This window comes from Gopherus flavomarginatus, chromosome 3 (genome assembly GCF_025201925.1).
Source record: "Gopherus flavomarginatus isolate rGopFla2 chromosome 3, rGopFla2.mat.asm, whole genome shotgun sequence".
Classification (NCBI taxonomy): Eukaryota; Metazoa; Chordata; order Testudines; family Testudinidae; genus Gopherus; species Gopherus flavomarginatus.
In genome coordinates, this window is record NC_066619.1 from 177690745 (window position 1) to 177706225 (window position 15481).

Below are 15481 nucleotides of genomic sequence, written 5' to 3' on the forward strand. Positions count from 1 at the left end.
CTGAAAACAGCTTGCTTAGAGTAAACAGTAAAATTGTCCCTTGTCCCAAATGTCAGGATTGTTTTGAGGAACTAAATCTGAAAGTGTATGTTAGGTTGGAAGAGATTCTAAAATTCTCTTCTTCCTCATGGGAGGAGAGTTTTGTCTCTTCAAAAGAGGCTGTTTGCAAATGTCAGCATTTGACAGCCAAGCCTTAATGTGTGCTGCAAAAAAGAGGGTCTATGTTCTTTCTGACTTCTCATTGTTATGTGGTATTTGTTGCAGTCTCCCTGGAGCATGTATTTGCTTTTGTGAATTGTTAGACATTAACACTTGTTTAGGCATCTCTGCTTATCAATATTGAAGAGTCAAAGATGTTCTGACATCGTTGAACCTCAAGGTGTGGATAAGAAATCAACTGTCCAGACACACCTAAATCTTAAAGATTTTCTTCATGTTGTGAATGGCTTTTCTGTTCTCAGTGGCATGGGGACTGAGGATGATAGATATGATGAATGGGTGAGATTTTCAGCTTGTGGATCTTATCAATATCGGGAAGGGAGAAGGTCTTCTGACTTGTCAAAGAAAAGAGGAATTCTGTGCAGATTTTTGCATCATTCCATGGAAGTCCTAAATATGGAACCAAGCCATAATGGCTGTACCAATTCCGTAGTCAAATTAGCAGCTGAGGAAGTTGAGCAGTGCTTCTGTGTGCTGGGGTTAGAGAGGCCCAGTATCACTGCCTCCTCCAAGATCAACCTTGATGTATAGATGCCCTGCGACAAAGGAACTATATGGAAAAAAGGTTTGGGTGTCTGTAACGAAAACCACTGAGTTGCAGATTCTAAAATTGTAAGCCATGAGCTTAGAGCTTATTTATGCAGTCCAGTTTTTCAAGTACTTTCCCTATGGGTGTTCCACTTCAGGTGCGCATGCACTCCTCAATCCACTGATTGGAGATTTTTCATTAGCAGTGTCAGTTTGGCCTGCGCATGGACTCTATACAGCCTCATGCCACGCACTCAGGATACATAGGGCTGTACAGGCAAACTGCATTCAGTTCCTTCTCTACCACTTCAGCCTGAGACAGAGCTCTAGTATGTCCACCTCATGTATGCATCAGCATGTTTTGCAGTTCTTGTTCAGGTTGGTGTTGGTGTAGAATTAGGCCTTGTCTACACTGCCACTTACAACTATTCCCCTTGCGAAGGTGGTTCTATTACAGCTCTGGGAGAGCGCTCTACCAGCACTAGAGCCGCGACTACACAGCCATGTTAAAGCGCTGCCACAGCAGCGTTTTAACATTGGCTGTGTAGACATACCCTAAGATAGTTGCGAGGGGTTTCAGTTTTTCTTTTCTCCCCCCCCATTTTTTCTGGGGAGCTTATTTGGCCTGATGGGGCATGTTGTCTGGCTTGCCAGACTCCAAATGCTACCATCCTTGTCAGGAGGCTATCCCAATCAGCTGTGGCCATTCTAAGTTTTATCCTTTGCTTGAGAGAGTCCCATATCTCCCCAAAGTTTCACTTCTGCCTGGCTTTAAAATCTGGAGCTTAGAAGAATCCAGAGACCAAACTGAAGCTGATGATGATGGAGTGCTCTCTTCAACCCACTTGCAAGTCATATCAAGAAACTCCCACACTGTACGTCTGTCTCCAGACAGAGCCCACATCCCTTCAACTTTGGCTAAGGCCTCACCTAACAAGGGGAAGGCTCTGAAGAAGAGCTCAGTCTCCAATCACAAGGAGCTAGCTCCCATGAAGACCCAGTCTCCTACTAGGTGTATGGTGTCTGAAACCTCAACCTATATACTCAATACCATAAAGGTGACATTCTTCCTCCAGTACCGGCAGAGCAGGGAGATCTCAGAGCACTTTGGAGAAACACTGAGCCAGCAGGGCCACAGTATTTTGCACATCCAGATGGACACAATCTACTTCAGTCTTACCAACAAAAACAAAGCACACGCCTTTGGCCTTGATGCCTACATGCCCCAAATCAGTCGTACCACTGAAGTCAATTGCTGTATCAATACTCTCCTGCTTGGCATACCACAAGAATTCCATTACTCAAGGGACTTGTCAGTGTTAAATCAGCCAGAGTCCCCACTGCTTATGGGTACCAAACAACACTCAGTATTGAGACAACAGTCTCCACTACTATTGTTTTCTGGTACAACAGGATTCTCTGCCCTTTTCTACTGGTGCTGCCTCATTGGAGGGCACTGAGAAGGGGGATGAAGGAGACATTCAATCAGTCTCTTCATCAGTGTGAGGTTCCCCTTCACGTCATTACACAAACCCATACTTTGACAGAGACCCTCACCCACATCAGGGTTGGTGGGGTCAGTCCTGGGTACCACTCCATCTCCCATATGGGTGTCTCCAATGGCCATCCTGGAGTCCTTAGGTGGCATTATCAGTAGCAGTTTTGCTAGACCTCCAGCTTAACTGCACAAGGAAATTAGGGTGTCTCAGTCTCCACCACCAAACTCCCAACTCAAGGAAACCTTTGAGGAACTGGAGGATAGGGCAACCAAAGAGGCTACCTCCTCTAACCCCTATCTCATCGCCTCCAACGAGGCAGTCATGCCTCCACCGCTATCGGTGGTCAACTATTTTTGTCAATTCCAGGATCTTAGGAAGAAGGTGGCAGATGCCCTCCAGATACCTCTTGAGGAGCTTAAAGACTCATCACAAACTCCTTGCAGTTGGTGACACCCACCAGGGTTACACTACCTATTAATCAAGTGCTCCTGGATCCAGCAAACACGCTAGCAAACTCCGGTCATTGCATGGCCAACTTTTATAAAGAAGTGAATTAAAAATATTATGTTCCAGTCCATGAACTCCAGAGTTTTTGTTTTCCCAGAGTTAATTTTTAACTTTGTGGCTATGATGCATGGTAATTTAGCATTAATCAGCTCGGTATAATGTATTATTCGCTGAAGGTGTTGACTAGCTTTTTGTATTAACATTAAAAAAAGCTGTCAGTAAGTAAATCTTGAAAATGAAGTGTGTAGGTGATTCCTGCATTGTCTTGTTTTATGGTCTTGCAAGGCATGAGGAAAAAAATCCTAAATCCAGCTGTGTAAATGAGTATGGAAGATTATGATTTTCTGTTCAAAATTGTTTTAATTGGCAACACTGGCATGGGGAAAACCTGCTTAGTCTGACAATTCACTTTCACTTTTATCACCAGGTCAAGGAGACACTATCAGGGTTGATTTTGATTAAGACTGTGAAGATAAATGGTGGAAAAGTGAAGCTGCAGATCTAGGACACAGCAGGACAGGAGAGATTCCAGTCCATTATGCAGAGTTGCTATTGCTGAACTAATGCATTAAAATTGGCCTATAACATAACCCATGAAGAATCCTTCCAATGCCTTCCTGAATGGCTGAAAGAAATAGAACAGCATGCCAGCAATAAAATCATAACTCCTAGCGGGTAAATGGTTGATTTAGCTGAGAAAAGAGAAGCCTACCCCCACAGAGCTGAAGGATTTTCAGAAACCCAAAACATATACTATCTGATTACCTTATTTTTTAGCAGAGGTTATGTGGAAAAACTTTGTGTACTTAGTGTACCATTTGATCAGCAAGGCAAGACAGAACACACTTGTAAACAATGTGGCATCCCCGGCACCAGGACAGGGGGAAAGTATTCATTGTTTGACTTCCTGTAATTTGAATTAAGAGCTGGAGATCCACCCCAAATGAGCCATGAGACTGACTGCTGAGATTTCTTAGTTGGAGATAATTTCTGCTACTTGGACCCATCTGACTCACCTAAGTCTGGTGACTAATCTTAAAGCGGGCTAGCCACTCTGCCTATAGATCAACATAGAATATAATATGGTTTAATCTTATTTGCAGTATTTGGAGATGGTTAGGGAAAAAAGTTTGCACAAGGTGCTTGATAAAATCCAGAGCATGGGCTGCTGGGTCACTTTCTGTCGCTGACTAGAACAGCCTCCTTTCATGTTTGCAGAATGTATGATCTTTTGTGCAGCACGTTTGGTCCTTTTTTAAAGATGAACTTTAACCTTTGGACTATACTGGCATTCTTCCAGGCAGGTAGGCAGCCAGCCAAGTGAATGCTTCAGATGTGTATATGGCATGTGCCCATAGCATCCCAATTCAGGACTCAATTGTATGTTTTGAAATAGTGTGTTATCTCTCTCATCCACAGGCACTTTCATGAACTTGGAATTTAAAAACTATGTATCAACACTTCCAAGCAAACAACAATTTGGAAAAAGATATGGATACCGGCTCTATCACTCTTTTTGGTGCTAGCAGTTCACCTAAATAGTTCAGAGACAAAACAGTTTTATTACATTACTGTCCTCTGAATGTGTAACTGACTAGAACAGCCTCCTTTCATGTCAAGCACTATCCATAAAATATTACTTATTTTTCTCAGCCTGACAAAAGAGTTAGGGACTATACTGCTTTGATGTCAGTTGTGGAGAGAAGACTTTTTTCCTTCAGTCAAAAAAGCTCTGTAAACCATTTCCTAATTTAATGAATTAGTTTTGAGAGTACTTATTGATGGAGTGTGACAGGGTGCACTCACCCCACACTGGACAGGGAAAGGTTAACTCCTTGTTGTGGGCTGAAGAAGCCATGCCCCCACATCCCTACAAGACATGCTGCAAAGGTAGCACTAGTATGAAAGAGAGCAGCCAAGGAGGAAGGATGCACCTCACAGGCCCAACCTGGGAGCAGCTGGAACACCTGACTGTGGAAGCCAGAGATGCTGAGACCCAGACAGAGGCTCAGGTACCTACATACACCCAAGAGGGATCAGAGTCACTGGGAACCGCACACACCAAGAAGCCCGGATGACACCTCAACTGTTGCTCTGAGAGACATGGTAGGAAGTGGTCTGAGGGGGGAAGCAAGCTATGGTCCTGGGGGTAGTGGGCGTGTTTCGGTTGGAGCCCTGCAGACTCAGTGACTGTGTTAAGGCCCTGAGTTGGGACCTGGTGGAGCAGGATGGACTTGGGTACCCTGCAGCTGCCTCTCACCACCCAAGATGACAGTCTGTTGGCTCAGGCCGCAAGTCCTTACCGCGCTGCAGATAAGGGCAACCCCGCTGGCTCTGGCTGCAAGACACTACTGCTCTGTGGATAGGGGCAACTCTGCTGACTCGAACTGGCCTCTGGCTGTTGGGCCACACAGCTCTGAGGGAGAGGGCATGAGTATTGATTCTGACCACTAGGCCATATCGTCCCAGAGGTGAAGGCAATTCTATCGCCTCTAGCCATTTGGCATCACTGCCCTGAGGTAGAGGACGGCTCGGAGGACAGGGTATACTCACCCCTCACTGGATGGGGTTCCATGAAGTTAAAAAATCAGATCTGACCAAAATATTGTGCTTGCATTGATCATGTATCAGGGTTCCAAGGGAGAGCATAGTTTTAGATGGCAGTCCAATGTGTTTGAGAAACAAGGTGTAGTTAGAGTTCTTGCCGGAGAAGCTAGCATACAAATGTGTGTGCGTTTGTTGTTTTTTTTAAGCTCCAGTGAAAATGGCAACAAGTGTTACGAATCTTTTTTGTCTGTTTATGCAACCTAATTCCCTGGTGGTAGATGCCATGAAGAAGCAGGGTAGACAGCATTACTCCAGGTCTGCTTCTTATGACAAGGTTAGATCTTTTAGGAGAGAAGGTCTACTCATCTGTGACCCTCCCAATTTCAGATCATAAACTAGCAGGTCAAGTGTGATTACATGACTTACAAGTTTGCATCCTTTATTGAACATCTCTTACAGGAGCATAAATAACACTTCCCAGCCATTGTTAAGGAGAGTAAATTATTAGCCAGAATCTCTTTCCAACCTTCTTGAATCCACGGACACTGCTGCTAGATCTATCTCCACAGCAGTTGTCGTGCTCAGAGCATTGTGGTTTCAGTTATCAGGATTCCTGAGAGAGGTTCAGAATACGGCTGAGGACCTCCTATTTGATGGTCAGAAGCTCTTCTCTGGAACTACAGACAAGTGCCCTGCACATGCTGAAGGACTCCAGGGCCATGTTTCGGTCTCTGGGTATATATAGCCCTACAGCCATAAAGAGATTTAAGAAGTCTCAAACTACCCAGAGATCCCACCTGGCTCAGTTCTATGGTTGTCATTGAACCACCAAACCCACCAGAAAGAGATTCCAGAGGAAATGAGCTCCCACCCTCCTTCAGCTAGGAAACCTGACTCCATATCAATTTGTTGGAATTTAGGGAAGTCAGGAATGCTGCCTTCAGTTCCTACCTCTCATCAAGGGCAAATCACTCAATCCTGAGGACAAAGTAGCTTGCATGTTCTGTATCAGAGAGGGAGGAGAAGTCCCCCCCTCCCCCGCTGTTTGCCAAAGCTGTGAAGTTGTGGGACTGGTGTATGGCCCACTGGATTCAGATCTCAGCCACTAACCTTCCTTGAGTCCAGACTGTCAGTCAACATGCTCAGCAGGCACTTCTCATAGGACTGTGAATGAGAATTGGAATCTCAAATCCTTCATGGGATATTGTAGAGGTGGGAACTTTCACAGGGGGAACTAGTTGCTACATCCAGCAACAGGAAGTGCCCCTTATTCTGCTTAAGAGGAGGCCTAGGTCACCTTTTTGGGAGATGCCTTTCCCCTTCCTTGGACGAAGGGCCTGTTCTATGCATTCCCTCCAACACCACTGATTTTAAGAGCGATGAACAAGATCAGGCAGGACAAGGCCAGGGTTATCTTTATAGTACCGACCTAGGTGAGCTGAGCTTGGTGTCCTTACCTACTTTACCTGTGTCCCTAATCAGTGCTCAAGCCTCCAACCATCCCTCATCTCTTCTCCCAGGATGCGGGTTGTGTGCTTTGCCTCGACCTAGGGGTCCTCCATTTCTAAACATGGCTCCTGGATCATTCACAGGGTTAGAATCCACCTCGACAGGAGCACAGGTATTACAGTAAAAAGGGATCAATTTGATTTACTTACCTTCAGAAATTGTGAAGTGGTTCAACCACTGGTGTCACTGGCAGCACTTGTGCCTGAATCTTTTCTGCTGTCAGCCATCTTGGATTAACTGCTGGATCTAAAAAAGGGGTCTATTAATTTATCTCCATTAAGGCTCATCTTGCTGTGATATTAGCTTTTCATTCCCCACTGCGGGGGTTGCTGTTTTGCACATCCTGTGCCCTCAAGATTTATTAAGGGTCTGGGGAATCTTAACTTGGGGGTAAAGGATTCTGCTGCAATTTGGCATTTCGACCTGGTACTTAGATGCCTTATGGCACCTCCATTTGAACCTATGGCAACCTGCTCTTTCACTTATCTATTAAGGCTTCCTTTCTAATAGCTGTCACTATTAGAAATTAGAGCATTGATGGCAGACCTCCTATTTACAATGTTTTTCAAGGACAAGGTCTCCCGATGCCCGCGAACCCAAGTTTTCACCTAAGGTGCTATCGGATTTGCATCTTAACTAGTCTATTCATCTACTGGTTTTTTCCTAAGCCACACCAGTCTCCATGGAGGACTTCCCTTTGTATGTTTGATGTATGATGGCATTGACCTATGTGGATTAGTACCAGGCAATTTCAAAAATCACCTAGACTCTGTCTTTATCACAGAAAGATTAAAGGGGTTCACAGTCTCTTCAGAGATTGTTGAGCTGGATCGCTGGGTGTATTACTGCTTGCTATGATGCAGCTGGTGCTTTGCCTCCCCCAAAGGATTATAGTACTCTTCCAGTTCACATGCAACTTCTACGGAGTTTCTCAAACATTCTAGTGTCTAGATATGCAGGGCAGATACATGGCCTTCAGTGCAGTGTTTCCTTTGAAGTTACAGTGTGTGTGTGTGCGTGCGCGCGTGGGGCGGAGGGGCTTTTGGAGCTGTGATTTGTTCCTGGATTCTCAGGTGACAGTGGTTACCAAAAGCACTGCTTTTTCCACTCCTTTTAGAACCTAGCAGATGACTGCAATCTTTCTTCAGATCTGACCTTGCCAAAGAGGGTGGGGGCATATAAGAGACACCTTTAAATTGAATTAAGGAAGTGGGCTCTACAGTGCAGGAGTAGGTTACCTTTTTTGAGAGACCATTTGGAAATTAGTGTAGAATCCAGCTGCAGGGAGCTTACTACCCCAGTCCTTCAACACCTGCTTCCTTGTTAAGTGCAATGCATACCTTCATAGCCTTGAAAGCTAGAAGACCCCTGTTAGATAATCTATTCTGACCTCCTGTGTGTATGTGTATATATCTATCTATCTATCTCACAGGCCATTACATGTCATCCAGATACCCCTCTGTTAAGCCCAATAACTGATTTGATTAAAACATTTCAGTCCTTAGGAGACTATAAACATCTTTGCCATAGGCAGATAACAGGAGAGACTAAGGTGCCACAAGCCGCTGCAATGACTGGGAATTGATTTGATAAAATATGCCCAGGTAATCCTAGGCAATTCATGCCTTACACTGAAGAGGATGATGAAGAAAAACTAAGGTCCCTGCCAGCGTGATCTAAGGAAAAATTCCTTCCCAATCCCAAATCTGGCCATCAGTTTGACCCTGAGTATGTGAGCAAGTCAGGCACCTTAGGCCTGGTCTACACTGGGGGAGGGATTGATCTAAATTACGCAACTTCATCTACATGAATAACGTAGCTGAAGTTGACCTACTTAGATCTACTCACTGCAGTGTCTTCACTGTGGTGAGTCGACTGCTGCCGCTCCCCTGTCAACTCTGCCCGTGCCTCTTGCGGCAGTGGAGTACAGGAGTCGACGGGAGAGCACTCGTGTCTAGACTAGACCGGATCACTTGCTGCCCGCCAATCCAGTGGGTAGTGTAGACATACCCTAAGAAAGATCTGTACCTCCTCAGATCACTGGTCCACTGTCATTTTGCCAATTGTGCATTGGAAGAGGTGGGGAGGCAGGAGGCTTTCTTCAGGACTCCTGCAGGCAACTAGTTAAAGCTCTGAAGCATGAGATATGATTATTGTAAATGTCTTAATGCAAAGATGCAATTGTTTATTAATATGTTAAGGGCAATGCAAGCAATCCCGTTCTCCCTGTGGCCCATGAATCACCTGCTTCCTTCACAGATTCCAAGGCTAGTAGAGACCACCAGGACCATTCAGCCTGACCTCTGCTCTCCCAGGCAGTAGCATTTCTCTTTGAAGCTGGATGGAAAGGTATCTAGTCTCATTTTAAAGACTCCAAGCGATGGTGAGTCCACCACCTCCCCCTGTAAACTGTTTAATTGCCCTTGCAATTAAAAAGCAAAAAGCTGCCTTTTATTTCAAGGTTAAATTTGTCTTAACTTCATCTTCTACCTACTGGATCTAGTTATGCCTTTGCCAGCAAAATTGAAAAGCCCTTCTTCTATTCAGATCAGCAATGGTGATCTATCAAGGCCTATATGGTTTGGGTTCTGGTTACCTAAGAATCTAAACAGCCATGTCAGTAGAGATCACTTAGGGCACTTGAGCCTAGTGCTCTAAATGTTGGGGGGAGCCTAGCACTCAATGTTCTGTGTAGAGCTCTCTACTCTTTGGTTTTCTTCCCCTCCACTGGTTACACAGAAACAGAAGTCCATCTGTAGGGCATAATGGGGGACTCATCACTTTTCTCAGGGAAGTAGACTGTTTTTGTTTATCTCCACGGAGGATGTGTTGGGTTCATTTTATGACCTCAAAATAGATGTTTTATTTTTAGTGAGTGGAGAAAGATGACACTGCTTTTAGTCTACTTCAGCTTACCTTTTATTTTCTCTATTCAGCTTCACTTGCTCTGTGTTACTGAGCACCAGGAGGCTGCACTTACTTGCATTACACACAGAGGTGATCTTAGGTCTCATTGCAGAGGCTCTAAGCAGTGATGATGGTGGACTTGAGCAGCCGGCACTAGATATCCAATGGGAAGGGAAAGGCAGAGCAACTGTATGGGAGGAAAGGAGAATTAATCATGTATGGAAGTGGGTGGCTTATAGTTTCTTGGATCCTCTTCCTGGATAAGAAAGGACAGCTGAATTTTAAAGGCTTGACTTAAACAGGTCAAGGTATGAATTTCAGGCTAGTTCTGATTTTTATCTGAGAAGAGCAATTAACTTCCATTTAATTGCTCCTGGGGAGCTATTTATTCAGCTTCCTTCCATTGGAATAAGTATTTCTTGCAGGAAATTGTCTTTTTGTGTTCACATATTTATAAGGAGCCCAGATAATATTGCACTTGCTGTGAACAGACACATTTTCTTGAATTGCAATATTAAGTCATTTTTTCTCTGGTTAGTAAATGGACACTAATATTAAAGTACATAAACGTTCTTTACAGCTCTGAGTGCTATAACGTTGCATACTTCATGTGGAGGACTAGTTCTGAAGCTAAGGGATCTGGTTTTAGGGTTAAATCTGAAAACCCTGATTTCTATCCTTTCCGTAAGACCTACATTTCAAAATTAAAGTTAAATTAAACCTGAATGAAAAATGTTGAAACATTCCCCCATTGTGGCCAAATCTGGTTTCTTTGGCTTGGCCTGTTTGCTGGTGACATTGCACCACTGTTAATCCAGAAGGTCAGTAATTCACATTTTCAGTGCTGCTTATGATTCAGATTGTAAATAGTGGAGAATTTCTGAAATCCTTTGAGAACACATTATAACCAATGCTTAATGTTTAAGTCTCTTCTGGAAACACTTGCATGTCCTTATAAGCTTGGAGGAGTAAACTAACTTTATTGATAAAGTAATTGATATGCCTTCTTTTCAATATTTTCATTTCCTGATTTTCTTTTCCTTCCACATAGGGCCCAGTCAACAATTTATTGGGGAATGGGAGGAGAGAGAGTGGTCTTAGGAAGAATAGATGGGAAAGCAATATTCTATTGGAAGATTTGGGATTTGATTCAGAAAGAATGGTCTTCTAATCGTCCCATATTCTGCAAGCCCTCCCTGCATCAAACTCCCAGTAAGCTCAGTGTGAAGAGGGCTTGCAAGAGTGGAGCCTGGAAGTGCAAATCCTTAAACTCATCCTCCCTTTCAAATGTTTTCATAACTCTGCCTTGTTAGGGCTTGTCTACTGCTAATGCAATTATGCAGTTTGAATACCCACCTGCTAGGATGAGGTAGCTGATTCTGAAATCTTATTTCAAATGTTTGCACACTTCTGCATGCTATTGTATGCATGCTATTATGCTGCATTTTAAGGTAGTTGCAAAAGGGATTTTAAAGACACCCATGTAATTTACAGGCCAGTTCCGTCTGCAAAGATGCATGCAGTTATTGGCTCTTGGACAGAAAAATTAGTTTGGTGTGCATGGCTGTATTATACAAGATGAGATGGGGAGAGAACAGCTCCTATGCCATTTAACACTTTCTATACATATCTGTAGTGTTAACTACTTTCCCCCATGCTAATCTGCTTTGCTAATAATACTGCATCCATCTGGCACTTGCTACTGCAGTAGAAATTCTGTAAGTGGTTTTGAAGCAAGGGAATTGCTCAAACAGAGAGGTGATGCACAGAGCAGATGCTGCTAATTACAGCTATATAAGTACCATTTGATACCATCAGTTTTACTGAATGTTCTAACCATACCTATATGAAGATAACTAACTAATCTCCAAGGTTTAAACTGCTCTCATGTTTCATTTCCCTCATATTTCTTTCTTTGTTTCAATCCTGTAGCCCTGTTAGTTCATAATAATGTAAAATTATTTATCAAATTGAATTTATGAAAATTTTATTTACTAATATACCATCTGAGCAGAATTCTAATTCCTGGGAAGTTCTAACAGAGTTGAGACCCAAGTTCTGAAGCTTTCTAGACCTTAAAAGTTCAAGTAGTAGGGTTATATTAATGACTAGTGGTGCCCAAATTGGCTTCTCATTACACACATTGCATCTATTTCCCATGTTAAGTATCCTCACAGCTTCTTATCAAACTGTCTTAAATGGGCTCTCTCGATTATCACTACAAAATTTTTTTCCTCTTGCTGACAACAGTTCACCTTAATTAAATAGCCTCTTAGAGTTGGTTAGGCAACTCCCACCTTTTCATGCTCTCTGTAATGTATATATATTTCCTCACTATATGTTCCATTCTATGTGTCCGATGAAGTGGGCTGTAGCCCAAAAAAGCTTATGCTCAAATAAATGTTAGTCTCTAAGGTGCCACAAGTACTCTTGTTCTTTTTGCGGATACAGACTGATACGGGTGCTACTCTGAAGCGTCTCATTCTGCCACTCTTGTTCACATTGAGTAGTCCTTTGCTCTGAAGGTAGTCTAACTCATCTCCAGGGGACTATGTCATAGTCAATTATTTTAAAATAGTAAAATATCAGCAGTGTCCTCATTCTAAAAACTTGAATGAAGCATCAAGGCTATAAATTGTCATTTACAGATGGCTAAGTAGGGGGAAAACTTGCAACAAAATGTTAATTCTATAGCTGTGTCACTTAAACTAAAAATCTTAAGTAACATACCAAATAGAGAAAGCCATGACATAATATAGAGCAATGGCTTTTATTATAGTTGCACCTAGCTGCTCTAAGATGACACCATTTGTATGCCAGGTGGTTAAGCGGTAGTAAGCCATACATCACTAGTTATAGTCATTAAGAATGCCACTGTGCCTCAAAATAACTTGTAAAGAAGGACAGTTTTTGGCAGGAGAGAAGTAGTTTGGCATTTGGATTTTAAAAGGGTGAAATAAAGAAATTGTAACTTAGGCTACATCTATACTACTGCTTATGTTGGTGTAACTTATGTGGCTCAGGGGTGTGAATAAGCCATCCCCTGAGCAAGATAAGTTACACCCACCTAAACACCAGCGTGGACAGCACTATGTCAGAGATATTCTCCCACTGACATAACTACCCCTGCTCTTTGGAGCCGGATTTATTATTATGCCGCTGACTACGCTAGCGAGCTTACAGCAGCTCAGCTGCATCAGTATTATGTCTGTCTCTATAAGGACCTGAACTACAATCCTGGTGCTAAAAATGTCACACTGCAGGGCAACTGCACCTCTTTTTTTTTTTTCCTGTCAGTGGTCCAGCAAGGGCACTTACACTCAGGTTTTGGCTCACTCCCCATTGCCTTTCTTGGTGGAGATGCATGTTTCATTCCCTTCTCGTAATGGTATTTCCTTGCCTTCACTGTGTTATTCCTGGCAAAGAGCAACTGCCCAAGCATATTTGCTTTTCTCTTCAGACGCTGATAGAGTGGTTGTCAACAGTTAATACCACACAGTTCTTTCTATAGAAGCCTATTTTATTCTTAAGGTAAAAAGCACTGCAAAAAATATAAATAATAATAGAAACCTACATGCATGTTAATAAGATTATGTGGCAAAGTACCTGCTTCTCCTCAGCAGGCTCAGTCCTTTTTAGTCTTGGAGAGACAGGCTTGGGCAAAGCAAAATCCTTCCAGGTCACACAGGGTCTGGCTGATCCCTCCCTCAGTCAGTCCCTTGTGCTGGGTTTCTCCTCTTCTGGGGACAGAGTGCAGTCTTCCTTGCTGGAAGGGTTCAGAGCCTTGCTGCACCTAGCTTGCTGGCAGGTTCTGGTTCCTGTTCCATGCCAGGAAGGGTTTAAAAAGATCTTCAACAGTTGGGGCCAGCTGAACCTAATTAGTTCCCTGGTAACTCCTTTTCCAGCTGAACCTTATTTCCCCATGGCTATCTCTCCTCAGTGGATAGGGAGAGGTCTTTTAACCCCCCTGGGACTAATTACTACCTCTTCCTTTGTAGCCATTTGTCCTGGGTTTGCCACACTTACCAGATACCATCTTAACTCCAACAGGGGCAAGTTCATCAGAGGTTCAGCATAAACCACAGTCTGTTGGGGCTTCAGCAGGCTTACTTGTTCCAACCCTTCCCAAAGGGTTGGGGTCTTCTGTGGACGTGGGCCTATGTCTTTTTACCAGATCAGGAAGAAGGCCCTGAGTCAGTTTAAAATGAGTCTATTTAAAACAAACAAACAAACTTCTGTTGGTGCCTGGGAAGTCAACTTTGAACTAATACATACATACCTCTGTGGGGGTTGCCTTCAAGGGGCTGATGCTAGAGGAAGTAAGCTAGTATCTTCCCCCTTACTACAGAATGTACGTACAGTGGTACAATAACACATACACAACTGCATTTTAATACAATGTACCCCAAAGCTATTAGCCCTAATTCAATAAGGTTTAATTTTTTTCAATAAAATTTGTTCAGGATCATGTCGGTTTGTCACACTGAACACCGCTGAACAAAGTTCAGAGCTAGAGCTCAAGTATCCTCCTTGCACAAACTTCAAATTCATGTAAACTAATTCCAAAGACAAGTTACTGTAACTGGGTATTTGAACAGCAATGAGTGAAGAAACTAAAGGCTATCACTGTCCCATGTTTTCAATTGGCAACATACCTGGCTCCATACTCATTGGAAGTATCTGTTTTGGGTTTGCAAGTCAAGATTACAGATCGCTATCCCTTTGCTCCTGGGTACATGGTTAAGTCAGTATGGACAGAAGTATGTGTGCACTTAGGCAGAAGCTGTTTGAAAAGTTGGGGCATATATATGTCCACTATATGAGCAGGTTGGGGAGGGTGACAAAGAGAGCATATAGCTGGAGGACGTTCCCCCTTCCCCCCCCCCCCGCTCCCAGTACTGCACTGCTGTAGGCATAATTTATGTGTAGTGAAAAGGCCCTGGGCTCCTAACCATATATAATTAAAATTGACAATTAAAAAATTAAAAAAGGGTAATAGACCCCCAAAAGTCCATTACTGGTCAACAGATGTCTTTGACAGCCAGCTCTGCAACATCTAATCAATAAAAGAGCCATATAAACTCTAAAAGGAGAACAATAATAAAATATTTTTAAGTTTCAAATTGCTTCTGAATTCCTTAGTCAGCCTTAATTAAGTCTTAAATGTATATTGACATCACTTTTAAACAATAAATGCATCTAAATTGTTACCCACTGTGAAATACAGAGCTGCCTCATTTTAGTAAGCCCCAACAAAATAAAATACAATAAAAATGTAATAGGCATTTGAAATCTCTACTTAATCTTTAAATGTTTAAAATGCCACAGAACAAAAAGCAGCAGAACATAGCAGAAACACATTACTGCCCTCCAACATACATACAAGAAGCAGCTTCAGGGAGCATATCCATCACTACATAAACGTCAGAACACTATCACCCATGAGGAAGGAGAAAGGGAGATGAAGCCGACAGCATAGATCACATAACAGACAATCCCATAAAGGTTATAAGCCCCAGGAATCCAGACTACACAATGCTTAATATTCTGTCCCGGGCATCTTTTCCTACTGCACATCTGCTTCAAGTGTCTCAGATTAGTGTGTCAGGTTTTAAATCAGAAAACATATTGAGTGGTACTGACTGGAGTCGCCAGGGTCCCTTTTCAACCAGGTGTGTGTGTGTGTGTGTGTGTGTGTGTGGAGGCGATGTCACAAGTGTTCACAAACACAGGAAAAAAATGAGCTGTGCTACTGAGGGGACACT

At 43.1% G+C, this 15481-nt stretch overlaps 1 pseudogene; it reads left to right on the top strand.

Annotated features, from left to right (window-relative positions):
- The first annotated feature begins 1425 nt into the window (after nucleotides 1–1425).
- On the top strand, nucleotides 1426–3809 carry LOC127046863 (ras-related protein Rab-30-like; annotated as a pseudogene).
- Nucleotides 3810–15481: the final 11672 nt, after the last annotated feature.